We start from the raw sequence: 14848 nt of genomic DNA, 5'->3' as shown, positions 1-14848 counted from the left end.
GCACAACTGATCCCACCAAACAATAGCATAATCAGTAAACTCAATGGCAGCAAGTTTTACCTTCTTCATGTTGGAGTAGTTGTGACAATCAAAAACTAGCTCCATTTTCTTCTCCCCCTCAAGGTATGCTTCAGGATCACTCTTCCCCTGAAATGCTGGGATTCTCATTTTGATATTCCCCAAATAATTATCTACCTGGTTCCTATCTTCTCTATTCCCACCATACCTCCTATGGTTACCCGCCGACATCCTATCAAACTCATCATCAGAAATTACCCCTTCCAAATCCCCTTCATTCTCATCCTCCCTTTGGTGTACCCTACCCCTCCTTGGTCTCCGTTGTGCGCCCTCTTCTACCCTATCCAACCTCTCATGTATCTGCTCACACTCCGCCCTCATCATCCTTCGCATCTCCCCAATTAATGCTTGTATTTGTAGATTCGGAACCTCAGGTGGCGGATTATCATTGCTTGCATCTTTCTCTGGATTTTGTGACATGATGGAGAATCTGCAAAACAATAAGGTTAGACAATTATAGAAAGGACCTCACTGTACTCCCTCACGTGTTTCACTCAAAGAAAATGGTCACTCAAGTACACTCGTGTTTGCACTCAATGATGGCTTTTACCCTCAAATAAGCTCACACCTCTGCCTTTTTCCACTCTATTTTCTTCTTTAAGCTCTTTGAAAACTAATGAAACGGTGATATGGAGGTTCAAGCAACAAATCTAACCAAACAAACCAAACGAACACCGATGAAAACTGGTGAAAATGACGAAAAATGATGATTTTTGGAACACTTGTGTGGGGTTTTGGTCAAAAGGCCTCTAGACCATAAGGAACAAGATTAGAACAAAAAATTTTTTTTTTTTTTTTTTTTTTTTAGGTTCGGATCCTCTTGATTTTTCCTTTCCTTTCCTTTCTTCCTTTTTTTTTTTATCTCTCAAATTTGATAACCCAGATACTCAATTTTTGAAAAGAAAAAAAAAATTTGAACACCAAAGAACCAATCCGAAAACCAAGCAAACTGTGGTACTATAACAGATTCAAGAACAATCCCAATAACAGAAAACCAATATTCCCAAAATCTAATATGTGATTCAAACAATAAGATCAAAACCAAACTAATTTGTGGCACTATAACAGTCTCGGATTCCACAACAAATAAAGGAACCAATGGAAACCAGGGACACAATTGAAACAAGGGAATGATCAATACCAATTTCGGATTTCACAACAAGAACAAGAAACCCAAGGCAAAATTCGGATTTCAAAACAAAACAGCACTAGAAACTCAATGAAAATTCAGATTCTACAATTAGAACAAGAGAAAAAACTCAAACCCCTAATTCACGATTTCAACAAGCTCTAGAATAGAAACACAAGACTAGATGAACACGAATTGATATTTTTTTTTTTTCAGAAACCCTAATATAAGAACACGAATTGAATAGAAAAAAAAAAGATGAAAAAGGATAGGCCAAACCGGATGATCCTAAGCTCTGATACCAACTGATACGAACTACACCAACTTTGTGATGAAACCCGACACCAAATATGGAACAGCCACCAAGAACATACGAGATTGGAATGGAACCGCAACCCAATGCTTAGCCAAGCACGAACCTTGGTATGAGGAAGACGCCACAAACGGGGATGGAATCCATTTGATAAGTCAGGATGAACGCCACAAGGAATCTCCTTGATAAGTTCAAAAGTTTCTTCAAGAACTCAAGAAGAAATAAACTCACAATTTCATTCAACATAATTTGATTTTTCACATTGTTTTGGCAGTCCTTATAAGGACGAAAATTACATGAAAACAAGACCCTTGGTCTTCCTAATGAAACCGAAAAATTAAGGACAGCCCCTTTGTCTTCCTAATGAAAACCGAAATTAAAGACAAGCCTTTTGTCTTCCTCATGAAAACCGAAAATTAAAGACAAAAGGACTATTGGACTCACACAAGTCAAATGTTTGACTTATCACAAAATAAACAAAGACTAAAAAACGTGACTAAAAATAAAAAGACTCATTAAGCTCCTAAACTCAGTCAACTTTGATGAGTAAGACAAGTCTTTGTTCTCCTTCAATGTTGACCACGGTCTCCTCTTGTTTTAGGACTTTGTGGACTAGGCTGTTAAGTTCTTCCTTGAATCTCTTGGCTCGTGCCCTCGTCACTGGACCAACTGGAACTTGACTTGATACTTGGGTCTTGGTGTCCTCATCAACACTCATAGTAGTACTTGTAGATTTTCTAAGTTTAAGCTATAGTTTAAGAATATTAATGTTAACCTAAGGTATGATTATATGATGATATTAAGGAAAATATTTATTATACTATAAGGTTTAGATAAGGACCAATAGGATTTTAAGCACATGTTATGTATGGATGATTAAGGATTAAGTATTTTGAGGATTAAATTTAATAAGGGTAAAAGTTTGAATGCTATAAGGTCAGTCAGCAGCTTTGAATACGTTGAGGGCTTAGTCAAGGTTGTTTACTCCATTCAAACTTAGCTAAAAATGTGTAATTTCGTGTTTAAATAATCAGCGTGTGCCGATATATCGCAGCACGTAGATACGGAAAACACGAGACGATGCACGACAGCCTCGGGCATACTGACCCAGGCGATATATCGCCTACATGGGGCGATATATCGCCTCCTTCAGTATATTTCAAAAGTTTTTGAATTCTTTTTCCTTTCAGCCATTCAACCTCTTGATAAGTCCAGCATCTTTTTGAACGAGTCTTCAGCCTCTGCTGAACGATTATTCAAATTATTTTCACCTAGAAAGCTATTATTTTTATTCAAGTAAAATTTAGATCCTTTCATTCCTAAACTCTATAAGTTCAGAGGCTGCAAGTGCTAAGTGAGTGTGAGAGTGTAAACACCTGGTTTGGGGAAATCATAAGCTTGATCATCATAAGCTTATCAAACACTTTGGGAAGTAAGGTTCTATAGTATTTCGGTTCGAGGTTTAGATTGATCTACAAGTCTTCAAGGTATTTCCACACTCTAGTTCATTGGTTTTATGTTATTTTTCCTTCTCATAGTCTTCTACTCAGTCTTCTAACCTTATTCTTATTTTGGTTAGGAAATCTAAGAACTTGCACATAAGTTTTTGGTAAGTATGTTTCTCAAAGGTTTAGTCATTCCATTCCTTCCATTCTTTTCATTACTTTTTCTTCAATCAACTCACCCTGTTATATATGGTTTTAGGAGTGTTCCAAAAGTCCCAACGCTGTCCTCTTATCCCGGTAACTTTGGTAAGGAAAATAGGATAGAAATGTATATGTTATATGTTCTATATGTTATCTTATGTTTCTTATGTTATGATAAGTGTTATGATATGTATGTTTGTAGGCTTGGGCATTGATACGAACCACGCCAACAAGTGTGACGAAACCCGACACCAAATATGGAACAGCCACCAAGAACATTCGAGATTGGAATGGAACCGCGACCCAATGCTTAGCCAAGCACGAACCTTGGTATGAGGAAAACGCCACAAACGGGGATGGAATCCGTTTGATAAGTCAGGATGAACGCCACAAGGAATCTCCTTGATAAGTTCAAAAGTTTCTTCAAGAACTCAAGAAGAAATAAACTCACAATTTCATTCAACATAATCTATTTTTTTCCAAATGTTTTCAAGGCCTTATATAGCCGAAAATTACATCAAGACAAGCCCCTTTGTCTTCCTAATGAAACCGAAAAATTAAGGACAACCCATTTGTCTTCTTAATGAAAACTGAAATTAAAGACAAGCCTTTTTGTCTTCCTCATGAAAACCGAAATTAAAGACAAGCTTTTTGTCTTCCAAATGAAAACCGAAAATTAAAGACAAAAGGACTATTGGACTCACTCAAGTCAAATGTTTGACTTATCACAAAATAAACAAAGACTAAATAAAAAACGTGATTAAAAATAAAAAGACTCATTACAGGAAGCTAAATATTGATCAAGCTCCTAAACTGGTGTCCTCATCATTCCTCCCCTCTTGACTTGGATCAACTGGAACTTGACATGGATTTTTAGTCTTGGTGTCCTCATCATTCCCCCCCTCTTGAGAAAGATTTGACCTCAAATCGTCACCTGCATCAAAAGGACTCAAATCAGAAACATTAAAAGTAGCACTAACAGTATACTCACCTGGTAAATCGAGTCTGTAGGCATTGTCATTGATCCTTTCTAGCACTTGAAACGGCCCATCTCCTCGAGGTAGCAATTTGGAACGTCTTTGTGCTGGGAATCGCTCTTTCCTCATGTGTAACCATACCCAATCACCGGGATCAAAAACCTGCTTGTTAGCATCAAGTTGGTTAGTGTTTAAAAGAGCCTCCTAACCTCACTTTTTTTTGCATAAAAATTATTTTGTTTTCTCTCTAATTTTCCCTCATTGATCGAACTCTTCTCTTTCTTTTCTCGCTCACTTGATTCAACCCTTTTCTCTCTTTGTCTCTCTTTTTTCTCACTCTCATTCATCTTTTCACTCTCCTTCTTTTGCTCACTCAATATTTTTTTATCACTCAATTTTTGCAACCTCACTTGGTCTTCATATACTTGCTTTGGCGTCAATGGAGCTAGAGTGATTGTTCGTTGACGGAATGTGAATGAATAGTTGTTGGTGAAGCCGTCATGCTGCACCCGCCGATCAAATTGCAAAGGCCTTCCTAGAAGGAGGTGTCCAGCTTGCATGGGAACCACATCACACAGCACCTCATCTTCATACTTGCCAATTCGAAATGAGACTAGCACCTGTTTTGTAACCCTCACTTCACCACTATCATTCAACCACTGCAACTTGTATGGACAAGGATGTTTAAGCGTTGGGAGCCCCAGCTTCTCAACCATGGAAGAACTAGCAACGTTAGCACAACTACCTCCATCAATAATCACACTACATACCTTGTCTTTCACATGACAACGAGTGTGAAAGATGTTCTCCCGCTGCACCTCTTCTTCCTCTTCTTTTGCTTGCAAATTCAAGGCTCGTCGTGTGACTAGTGCAAGCATCTCACCAGATTCTGCCCCAAACTCCTCACTACCCATAGAAGCTTCCTCCAATGGTGGCATGTCATCAAAAGCATCTTCTTCTTCGGAATCTATCTCTCCACTTTCTCGAATCACCATGACTCTCTTGTTTGGACACTGGCTAGCTATGTGTCCTCGCCCCTGACATTTGAAACACCTTATCTCACTAGAATGAGACTTAGTAGGAGTTGTTTTACCTTGAGGTGGTGTGGCTGTGGTGGCTGGTTTTGGTGTAGATGATGAAGTGGGTTGGTCTTCTTTCTTTGGATAGTTCGACCTCCAAGGTGTTGTACTTGGATTGTGTGGGCTCGGTCTTGACCTCGAACTTGAACTACCCTTCTTGAGCTGCCTCTCAACTTTGATTGCCATATGAACCAAATCCTCCAATTCCACATAATGGTGTAGCTCGATTGGGTCAGCAATCTCTCGGTTCAACCCATTCAAAAACCTTGCCATGGTTGCCTCCCGATCCTCTTCAACATTGGCTCTAATCATAGCCATCTCCATCTCCTTGTAATACTCATCAACACTTCTGTAGCCCTGATGAAGACCCTGCAACTTAAGGTAGAGATCTCGATAATAATGAGGTGGTACAAACCGTCGCCTCATCACCCTCTTCATGGCCTCCCATGTGTCAATAGGGCGATCTCCACTCCGCCTCCTGTTGATGCACAACTGATCCCACCAAACAATAGCATAATCAGTAAACTCAATGGCAGCAAGTTTTACCTTCTTCATGTCAGAGTAGTTGTGACAATCGAAAACCAACTCCATCTTCTCCCACTCAAGGTATGCTTCCGAATCACTCTTGCCTTGAAAGGCGGGGATTCTCATCTTGATATTTCCCAAATTATTGTCTACCCAGTTCCTAGCTTCTCTATCTCGGCCATACCTCCTATGGTTACCCTCTGACATCCTATCATATTCTTCCTCTAAATCGCCCCCATCAAACTCTCTTTCACCCTCAACATCCCGTTGTTGCACCCTGTTCCTCCGTGCCCTCCATTGCGTTCCCTCTTCTACCCTATCCAACCTCTCATGTATCTGCTCACACTCCGCCCTCATCATCCTTCGCATCTCCCCAATTAATGCTTGCATTTGTAGATTCGGAACCTCAGGTGGCGGAATATCATTGCTTGCATCTTTCTCTGGATTTTGTGCCATGATGGAAATCTGCAAAATAAGGTTAGAATAATATGGAGAAAAGACCTCACTGCACTCTCTCACGTGTTTCACTCAAAGAAAATGGTCACTCAAGTACACTCGTGTTTGCACTCAATGATGGCTTTTACCCTCAAATAAGCTCACACCACTGCCTTTTTCCACTCTATTCTTCTTTAAGCTCTTTGAAAACGAATGAAACGGTGATATGGAGGTTCAAGCAGCTAATCCTACCAAACAAACCAAACGAAAACTGATGAAAAAGTGGCGAAAACTGGTGATTTTTGGAACACTTGTGTGGGGTTTTGGGAAAAAGGCCCCTAGACCATGGGGAACAAGAATAGAACAAAATTTTTTAAGAGGGGTTTCCAGACTCTTTTTTTTTTTTTTTTTTTTTTTTTTAGAGTTCGGATCCTCTTGGTTTTTGTTTTCTTCTTCTTTCTTTTCTTTCTTCTTTTTTTTTTCTTTTTTTTTTCTTTCAAGAACAAAGAGCCAACCCGAACAAAAAAAATGAATACCAAAGAGCCAACCCGAAAACCAAGCAATTTGTGTTACTAAAACAGATTCAAGAACAAACCAATCTATGATTCAACAACACTCCCAATAACATGAGAAACCAATCTCAGATTTCACCACAACTAAAGCAACAATTGAAACCAGGGACACAATTGAAACAAGGGAATTAACAATACCAATTTGTGGCTCTAGAGTACTTTCGGATTTCAAGGGATTTCACAAAGATATAATGGAAAATTTGGAAATAAGGAAATGATTGAACAAGGAAACAATTGAAATGAGGAAATTAACTATAGTAGTTTCGGATTTCACAATAAGAACTAGAAAAAAAAAAACCAATGCAAATTCAGATTCCACAATTAGAACAAGAAAAACCCAAAGCACATTCGGATTTCACAACAAAACAAGAGAAACCCAAGGCAAAATTCAGATTTCAAAACAAAACACAAGAGAAGAAACTCAATGACAATTCAGATTCCACAATTAGAACAAGAGAAATACTCAAAGCCCTAATTCACGTTAAGAACCCTAATTCACGATTTCAACAAGCTCTAGAATAGAAAAACACAACTAGATGAACACGAATTGAATATAGGAACACGAATTGATTTTTTTTATTTTTTTTTATTTCAGAAACCCTAATATTGAAAAATGAATTGAATAGAAAACACAAATGAAAAAGGATAGGCCAAACCGGATGATCCTAAGCTCTGATACCAACTGATACGAACCACACCAACACTGTGTGACGAAACCCGACACCAAATATGGAACAGCCACCAAGAACATTCGAGATTGGAATGGAACCGCGACCCAATGCTTAGCCAAGCACGAACCTTGGTATGAGGAAGACGCCACAAACGGGGATGGAATCCGTTTGATAAGTCAGGATGAACGCCACAAGGAATCTCCTTGATAAGTTCAAAAGTTTCTTCAAGAACTCAAGAAGAAATAAACTCACAATTTCATTCAACATAATCTGTTTTTTTCCAAATGTTTTCAAGGCCTTATATAGCCGAAAATTACATCAAGACAAGCCCCTTTGTCTTCCTAATGAAACCGAAAAATTAAGGACAGCCCATTTGTCTTCCTAATGAAAACTGAAATTAAAGACAAGCCTTTTGTCTTCCTCATGAAAACCGAAATTAAAGACAAGCTTTTTGTCTTCCAAATGAAAACCGAAAATTAAAGACAAAAGGACTATTGGACTCACACAAGTCAAATGCTTGACTTATCACAAAATAAACAAAGACTAAATAAAAAACGTGATTAAAAATAAAAAGACTCATTACAGGAAGCTAAATATTGATCAAGCTCCTAAACTGGTGTCCTCATCATTCCTCCCCTCTTGACTTGGATCAACTGGAACTTGACATGGATTTTTAGTCTTGGTGTCCTCATCAGGCATATGACCCATATGACTAACAAGACCCCAAATAGATGATGGGCATATGACCTACTTAGCTAGTAGGACCCCACTAATCTCATGGGCATATGACTTGTTTAGTCTATGGGACCCCAAGTAATAATGGCCATTATAGTATGTGTATGTAATAAGTGTTATGTTAAGTTTTTATGTTTCTTATGAAATTATATGAACTATGTGTTAGATTTTTCCTTGATGGACATTAGGCTCATTCCTATTTGTTTATATGTGCAGGAAAATAGCTATAGTGGCGGTAAGATTCATGGATGCTTGGGAGAATGTGTATCGATGGTGAATGGATTCAAGGAGTCGAGAGTTCGATTTCGGGGATGTAGTCTTTTATTTATGGGTTTATGTGTAATTTTTCCGCACTTTCTATGTAACTCTTTTATTTTAAATTATGTTTTGTTTTTAAGACAATGGGATCCCATATCCTTCTTGATATTTTGTAAGTAACTCTTATTTTTACAAGTTACCTATATTTTCGCAATGTAAGTTTTAGTAAGGATTTGTATGCGTAGTTTCATTAATGGTCCAAAAGTCTAGAGTAGTTGGGTCACTACAATGGTAGCCTTTGAGTATTTTATAATGGAAATAAGAGAGCATCGCGGTGGGTTTCACGGTGGGATTTCCAGGTTAGTGAGCTGGCATTGAGTCGTGATGGACCAGTAGTCCAAGTGAGTTCACTTCTACCAGTAAGAATGAGTAAATAATACAGTTGATCAGTAATCAGATCTCCATGAGAGAGATAGAGTGCCTTCATGAAACTCAAGGTCTATCTTATCAGATAAAGACTCTAGTGCGACTTCCAAATTATGGAAGGGTGAGAGAAGGCAATGAGTATATAGATGGAATTCGGTACAGTTTATTACTCTCAGACTAATGGTAAATCAGAGAGAGAGAGGGTTATCCAATTATTATTGGAAGAACATCTTATAAGATATCAAGTTATATATATGGATCCTAAGGTGGTTCAGGGGACTAATGAGATTGCTAGAGATTGAAGCTTGGATGCTCACTTCTCAGAATAAATGGAAAAGTTTTACTGAATTTGAAAGCAGGAACATAGAGTTGCAAGTAGGAGAATGTATCTTCCTTAAAGTATCACCATGGAAAGGGATGAGGAGTTAAGGGCAAGCTAAGCCCTAGATTATCTCAACAGTTAAATTCTGAATAGGTCTGGTTAGGTTGACTTTGGATCAGCCTTATCTTTGGCACTGTCAGTTGAACGCAGTGTGTTATGTGTTACCATGCAGGGGACATGGGTTAAAGGAACTCATGAGTTGAGTAATAAGAATCTGAAGGTTAAGGTTAAGTATTCCGGTAAGGAATAGCCAGTTCAGATTGTAGTAAAAGTAATAAGGTTTTGAGGACCACAGTGCACCTTGAGTTAAGGTAATGCTACAGAGACAGTGAGGTCGAGAGAACGACCTGGGAAACTGGAATCAGTTGTGCGGAATGTTTATTTTGGCAGTTTAGGTAAATTTCGAGGACGGAATTTCTATAAGGAGGGGATAGTTGTAATGCCCCAAATTTCCTAATAAGGGTTAGGACCTTGATTAGGAGGCCGGGAGGGACATAATTGATTTATTATGTTATTTAGTGATCATATGCATGTTTATGTGAATTATATTATTATATGATGATGAATGCATGCATGCATATGGGTGTATTTATAATTATAAGGGTATTTTGGTAATTTGGCCCGTTGAGGGCGTGATTGTGTATTTTCGTGTATGTGGGTGAGTTATGATTGGTACCACATTATATGTGGATTTGTTCGAGCTTTTCGGCATGAGACGATCATGGAATGCAAGTGTTCGGTCTGGTCATAACGGGTTTAAGTTCGGGGCTCGGGGTGAGTCTTGGGGTGATTTTAATGATTAGAGCATTATAGGGAACTAAAGGGTAATTGGACATAATTTATTGGTGTTTGAGAATATTGAGAATAGCGAGAATTGGAGGGTGTTAATTATGATTAATGGAATAGGTGTGAAAGGACGAGTTTCCCCTTGGTGGCTATTAAGGCTTTATTTTAGACTTGAGGGCATTTAGGTCTTTTCACCCTTAGAGATTGATATAAGCCATTAAGGCTGTAGAAAGAAGAGGAAAACAGAGTGTTATTCTCCTTCTCTCCCGATGGTTTTTCTCCCTCATTTTCCCTTGGATTTTTAAGCTTTTTTTGAGGAATCAAGCTGGGATAAGCTAGGGTTATGCTCCACCATTGAAGAGTGTGTGTTGCTGAGATTGAGGTGAGTTTTTAGCCATTAGAACTCTTGTTTTTGCTCTGTTTTCATAGTTAAGTTTCAGCTGGTTTTTGAGTTGAAAAGTTAGGAGTTGATTGGAGTTTTGGCTAGGGTTCTTGTGGTTGTGATGCTTGGAGCATGTGAGGATGGTATTTGGGTTCATTTGGGACTTAATTTGATGTTTGGAAGCTTTTGGTTTGGGTTAGAAATGGTGGAATCGAAGGAAGAACTTTCTGGGCAGATGCTGGCTGAAGGTAGCACTACAACGCCCAGTATAGGGCGCTACAGCACTACCTGCAGAGGAGGCTAGGGCGGTTTGGTTCTGTCTTGAGCGCTGGGGCGCTAGGAGGGTACCGTTGTAGCGCTACCCTGTTTTTTTCATAACCCTGTTTTGAGTGTTTTTAAGGGTTTTTGGCTCGGGGTTTCAATCCTTACTGCCCGGAATCGAATCTACTCACCGTGTGGGTATGTTTCAAGGTCCCGAGAGTGGGGTTTAGGTCAAGACCCTATCTTTGATGATTTTCATTAATCGGAGATTGTATTTGGTTATGACTAGGTGACCGCTAAAGGATTAAGGATCAATCGTTCTCAAGGGTCGTTCTTGTTCCAATTCTCGCTCGAACTGGAGGTAAGAAAATTGCACTCTGTGTATATGTGACATGCATGGTTATTCTTGATGCATGTTGGATGTTTAAATGTAATGCACGAGAAACATGTGATTAGGACATGCTTGGTATACTGAGTATAATATTGTTCAGAGCTTGAGCCTCTGTGTTTATGCATGATCTTAATTGTGCTAGTATTTGTTAAGTAAGCATGTTGAATGCCCTGTATTCATATATTGGATAGGTGATATATGTTTGGTGGCATTGCTTACTTGTTTATGGCACTAACTAGTCAGGGACACTGACTTAAGAGTCAGAAACGGCATAAGCGTCCTGAACGCAGGGCCGAATGAAGATTAGATCTAATCGATATCAGTGTTGAAGGACTCATATGGGGTATTAATGTTGGACCGACCCGAAGGTCGATGAAAATTATAAGCGCTTGGCTAGTCTAGGACTAGTTACTCAAAGCCAGGGCCTAAGGCCTAGGTGACTGCTTGTCACATGGCTAGGGAACATTGTTCCATAGTTATGACTCTAGGGTCATGAGGAAGGTTATGTTGGTGAATAATCATCATGCACCTATCCTGTTTAAGCTAGTGAAAGGATCACTTATCTATAAAGGGAACGGATCCCACCTTAGTGACTTGTACTACTGTCACTCTTCTATTCAGGACTATCAGCCTGGTATGGTTACCGGAACCACTAGTGTTAAATCACTTATCTGATTGAGATTGACTTAATAGTCATCCCCTCAGGAGGGCAGGATTCCTTATCCTGGATACCCATCATGATACAAACCACACCAACATTGTGATGAAACCCGACACCAAATATGGAACAGCCACCAAGAACATACGAGATTGGAATGGAACCGCGACCCAATGCTTAGCCAAGCACGAACCTTGGTATGAGGAAGACGCCACAAACGGGGATGGAATCTGTTTGATAAGTCAGATGAACGCCACAAGGAATCTCCTTGATAAGTTCAAAAGTTTCTTCAAGAACTCAAGAAGAAATAAACTCACAATTTCATTCAATATAATCTGCCTTTTCACATTGTTTTGGCAGTCCTTATAAGAACGAAAAATTACATGAAAACAAGACCCTTGGTCTTCCTAATGAAAGCACCATAAACAAGACCTTTCGGCTAACACAACTCTTCAGCTCACAAAACAAGACCTTTCGGCTCACACAAGTCAAGTGTTTGACTTTTACAAAATAAAGAAAAACCAAATAACAAAAATAACGTGAATAAATTAAAAATACAAGATGACAAATACAATAAGACTCATCAAGCTCCTAAACTGAGTCTTTTGGCTCGCGCCCTCGTCACCAGACCAACTGGAACTAGACTTGGATCTTTAGTCTTGGTGTCCTCATCATTCCCCCCCTCTTGAGAAGGATTTGTCCTCAAATCTTCACCTGCATCAAAAGGACTCAAATCAGAAACATTAAAAGTAGCACTAACAGTATACTCACCTGGTAAATCGAGTCTGTAGGCATTGTCATTGATCCTTTCTAGCACTTGAAACAGACCATCTCCTCGAGGTAGCAATTTGGAACGTCTTTGTGCTGGGAATCGCTCTTTCCTCATGTGTACCCATACCCAATCACCGGGGTCAAAAACCTGCTTGTGACGACCCTTGTTAGCATCAAGTTAGTTAGTGTTTAAAAGAGCCTCCTTAACCTCACTTTTTTTTGCATAAAAATTATTTTGTTTTCTCTTTAATTTTCCCTCATTGATCGAACTCTTCTCTTTCTTTTCTCTCTCACTTGGTTCGACCCTTTTCTCTCTTTTTTCTCACTCTCATTCATCTTTTCACTCTCCTTCTTTTGCTCACTCAATTTTGTTTGATCACTCAATTTTTGCAACCTCACTTGGTCTTCATATACTTGCTTTGGCGTCAATGGAGCTAGAGTGATTGTTCGTTGATGGAACGTGAATGAGTACTTGTTGGTGAAGCCATCATGCTGGACTCGCCGATCAAATAGCCAAGGCCTTCCTAGAAGGAGGTGTCCAGCTTGCATGGGAACCACATCACACAATACCTCATCCTCATACTTGCCAATTCGAAATGATACCAACACCTATTTTGTAACCCTCACTTCACCAGTATCATTCAGCCATTGCAATTTGTATGGACAAGGATGCCTAAGCGTTGTAAGCCCCAGCTTGGCAACCATGGAAGCACTAGCAACATTAGTACAACTACCTCCATCAATAATGACACTACATACCTTGTCTCTCACATGACAACGAGTGTGGAAGATGTTCTCTCGCTGCACCTCTTCTTCCTCTTCTTTTGCTTGCAAATTCAGGACTCGCCTTGTGACTAGTGCAAGCATCTCACCAGATTCTGGTCCATACTCATTGTCAGAAGCATCTTCCAATGGTGGCATGTCAGCAAGATCATCTTCATCTTCAGAATCTATCTCTCCACTTTCTCGAATCACCATGACTCTCTTGTTTGGACACTGGCTAGCTATGTGTCCTCGCCCCTGACATTTGAAACACCTTATCCCACTAGAATGAGACTTAGTAGGAGTTGTTTTACCTTGAGGTGGCGTGGCTGTGGTGGCTGGTTTTGGTGTAGATGATGAAGTGGGTTGGTCTTCTTTCTTTGGATAGTTCGACCTCCAAGGTGTTGTACTTGGATTGTGTGGGCTCGGTCTTGACCTCAAACTTGAACTACCCTTCTTGAGCTGCCTCTCAACTTTGATTGCCATATGAACCAAATCCTCCAATTCCACATAATGGTGTAGCTCGATTGGGTCAGCAATCTCTCGGTTCAACCCATTCAAAAACCTTGCCATGGTTGCCTCCCGATCCTCTTCAACGTTGGCTCTAATCATATCCATCTCCATCTCCTTGTAATACTCATCAACACTTCTGTAGCCCTGACGAAGACCCTGCAACTTAAGGTAGAGATCTTGATAATAATGAGATGGTACAAACCGTCGCCTCATCACCCTCTTCATAGCCTCCCAAGTGTCAATGGCACGATCTCCATTTCGCCTCCTGTTGATGCACAACTGATCCCACCAAACAATAGCATAATCAGTAAATTCAATGACAGCTAGTTTTACCTTCTTCATGTCAGAGTAGTTGTGACAATCGAAAACCAACTCCATCTTCTTTTCCCACTCAAGGTATGCCTCAGGATCACTCTTGGCTTGAAAGGCGGGGATTCTCATCTTGATATTTCCCAAATTATTGTCTACCCAGTTCCTAGCTTCCCTATCTCGGCCATACCTCCTATGGTTACCCTCTGACATCCTATCAAACTCTTCATCAGAAACTACCCCTTCCAAATCCCCTTCATTCTCATCCTCCCTTTGATACACCCTATTCCTCCGTGGCCTCCGTTGTGTTCCTTCTTCTACCCTATCCAACCTCTCATGTATTTGCTCACACTCCGCCCTCATCATCCTTCGCATCTCCCCAATTAGTGCTTGCATTTGTAGATTCGGAACTGTAGGTGGTGGAGCGTCATTGCCTGCATTTCTTTCTGTATTTTGTGACATGATGGAGAATCTGCAAAACAATAAGGTTAGAAAATTATAGAAAGGACCTCACTGCACTCCCTCACGTGTTTCACTCAAAGAAAATGGTCACTCAAGTACACTCGTGTTTGCACTAAATGATGGCTTTTACCCTCAAATAAGCTCACACCTCTGCCTTTTTCCACTCTATTTTCTTCTTTAAGCTCTTTGAAAACTAATGAAACGGTGATATGGAGGTTCAAGCAGCCAATTCTACCAAACAAATCAAACGAAAACCGACGAAAAAATGGCGAAAAATGGTGATTTTTGGAACACTTGTGTGGGGTTTTGGCAAAAGGGCCTCTAGAC

Source organism: Humulus lupulus, chromosome 2 (genome assembly GCF_963169125.1).
Source record: "Humulus lupulus chromosome 2, drHumLupu1.1, whole genome shotgun sequence".
Taxonomy (NCBI): domain Eukaryota; kingdom Viridiplantae; phylum Streptophyta; class Magnoliopsida; order Rosales; family Cannabaceae; genus Humulus; species Humulus lupulus.
This window is presented reverse-complemented; position numbering follows the sequence as displayed.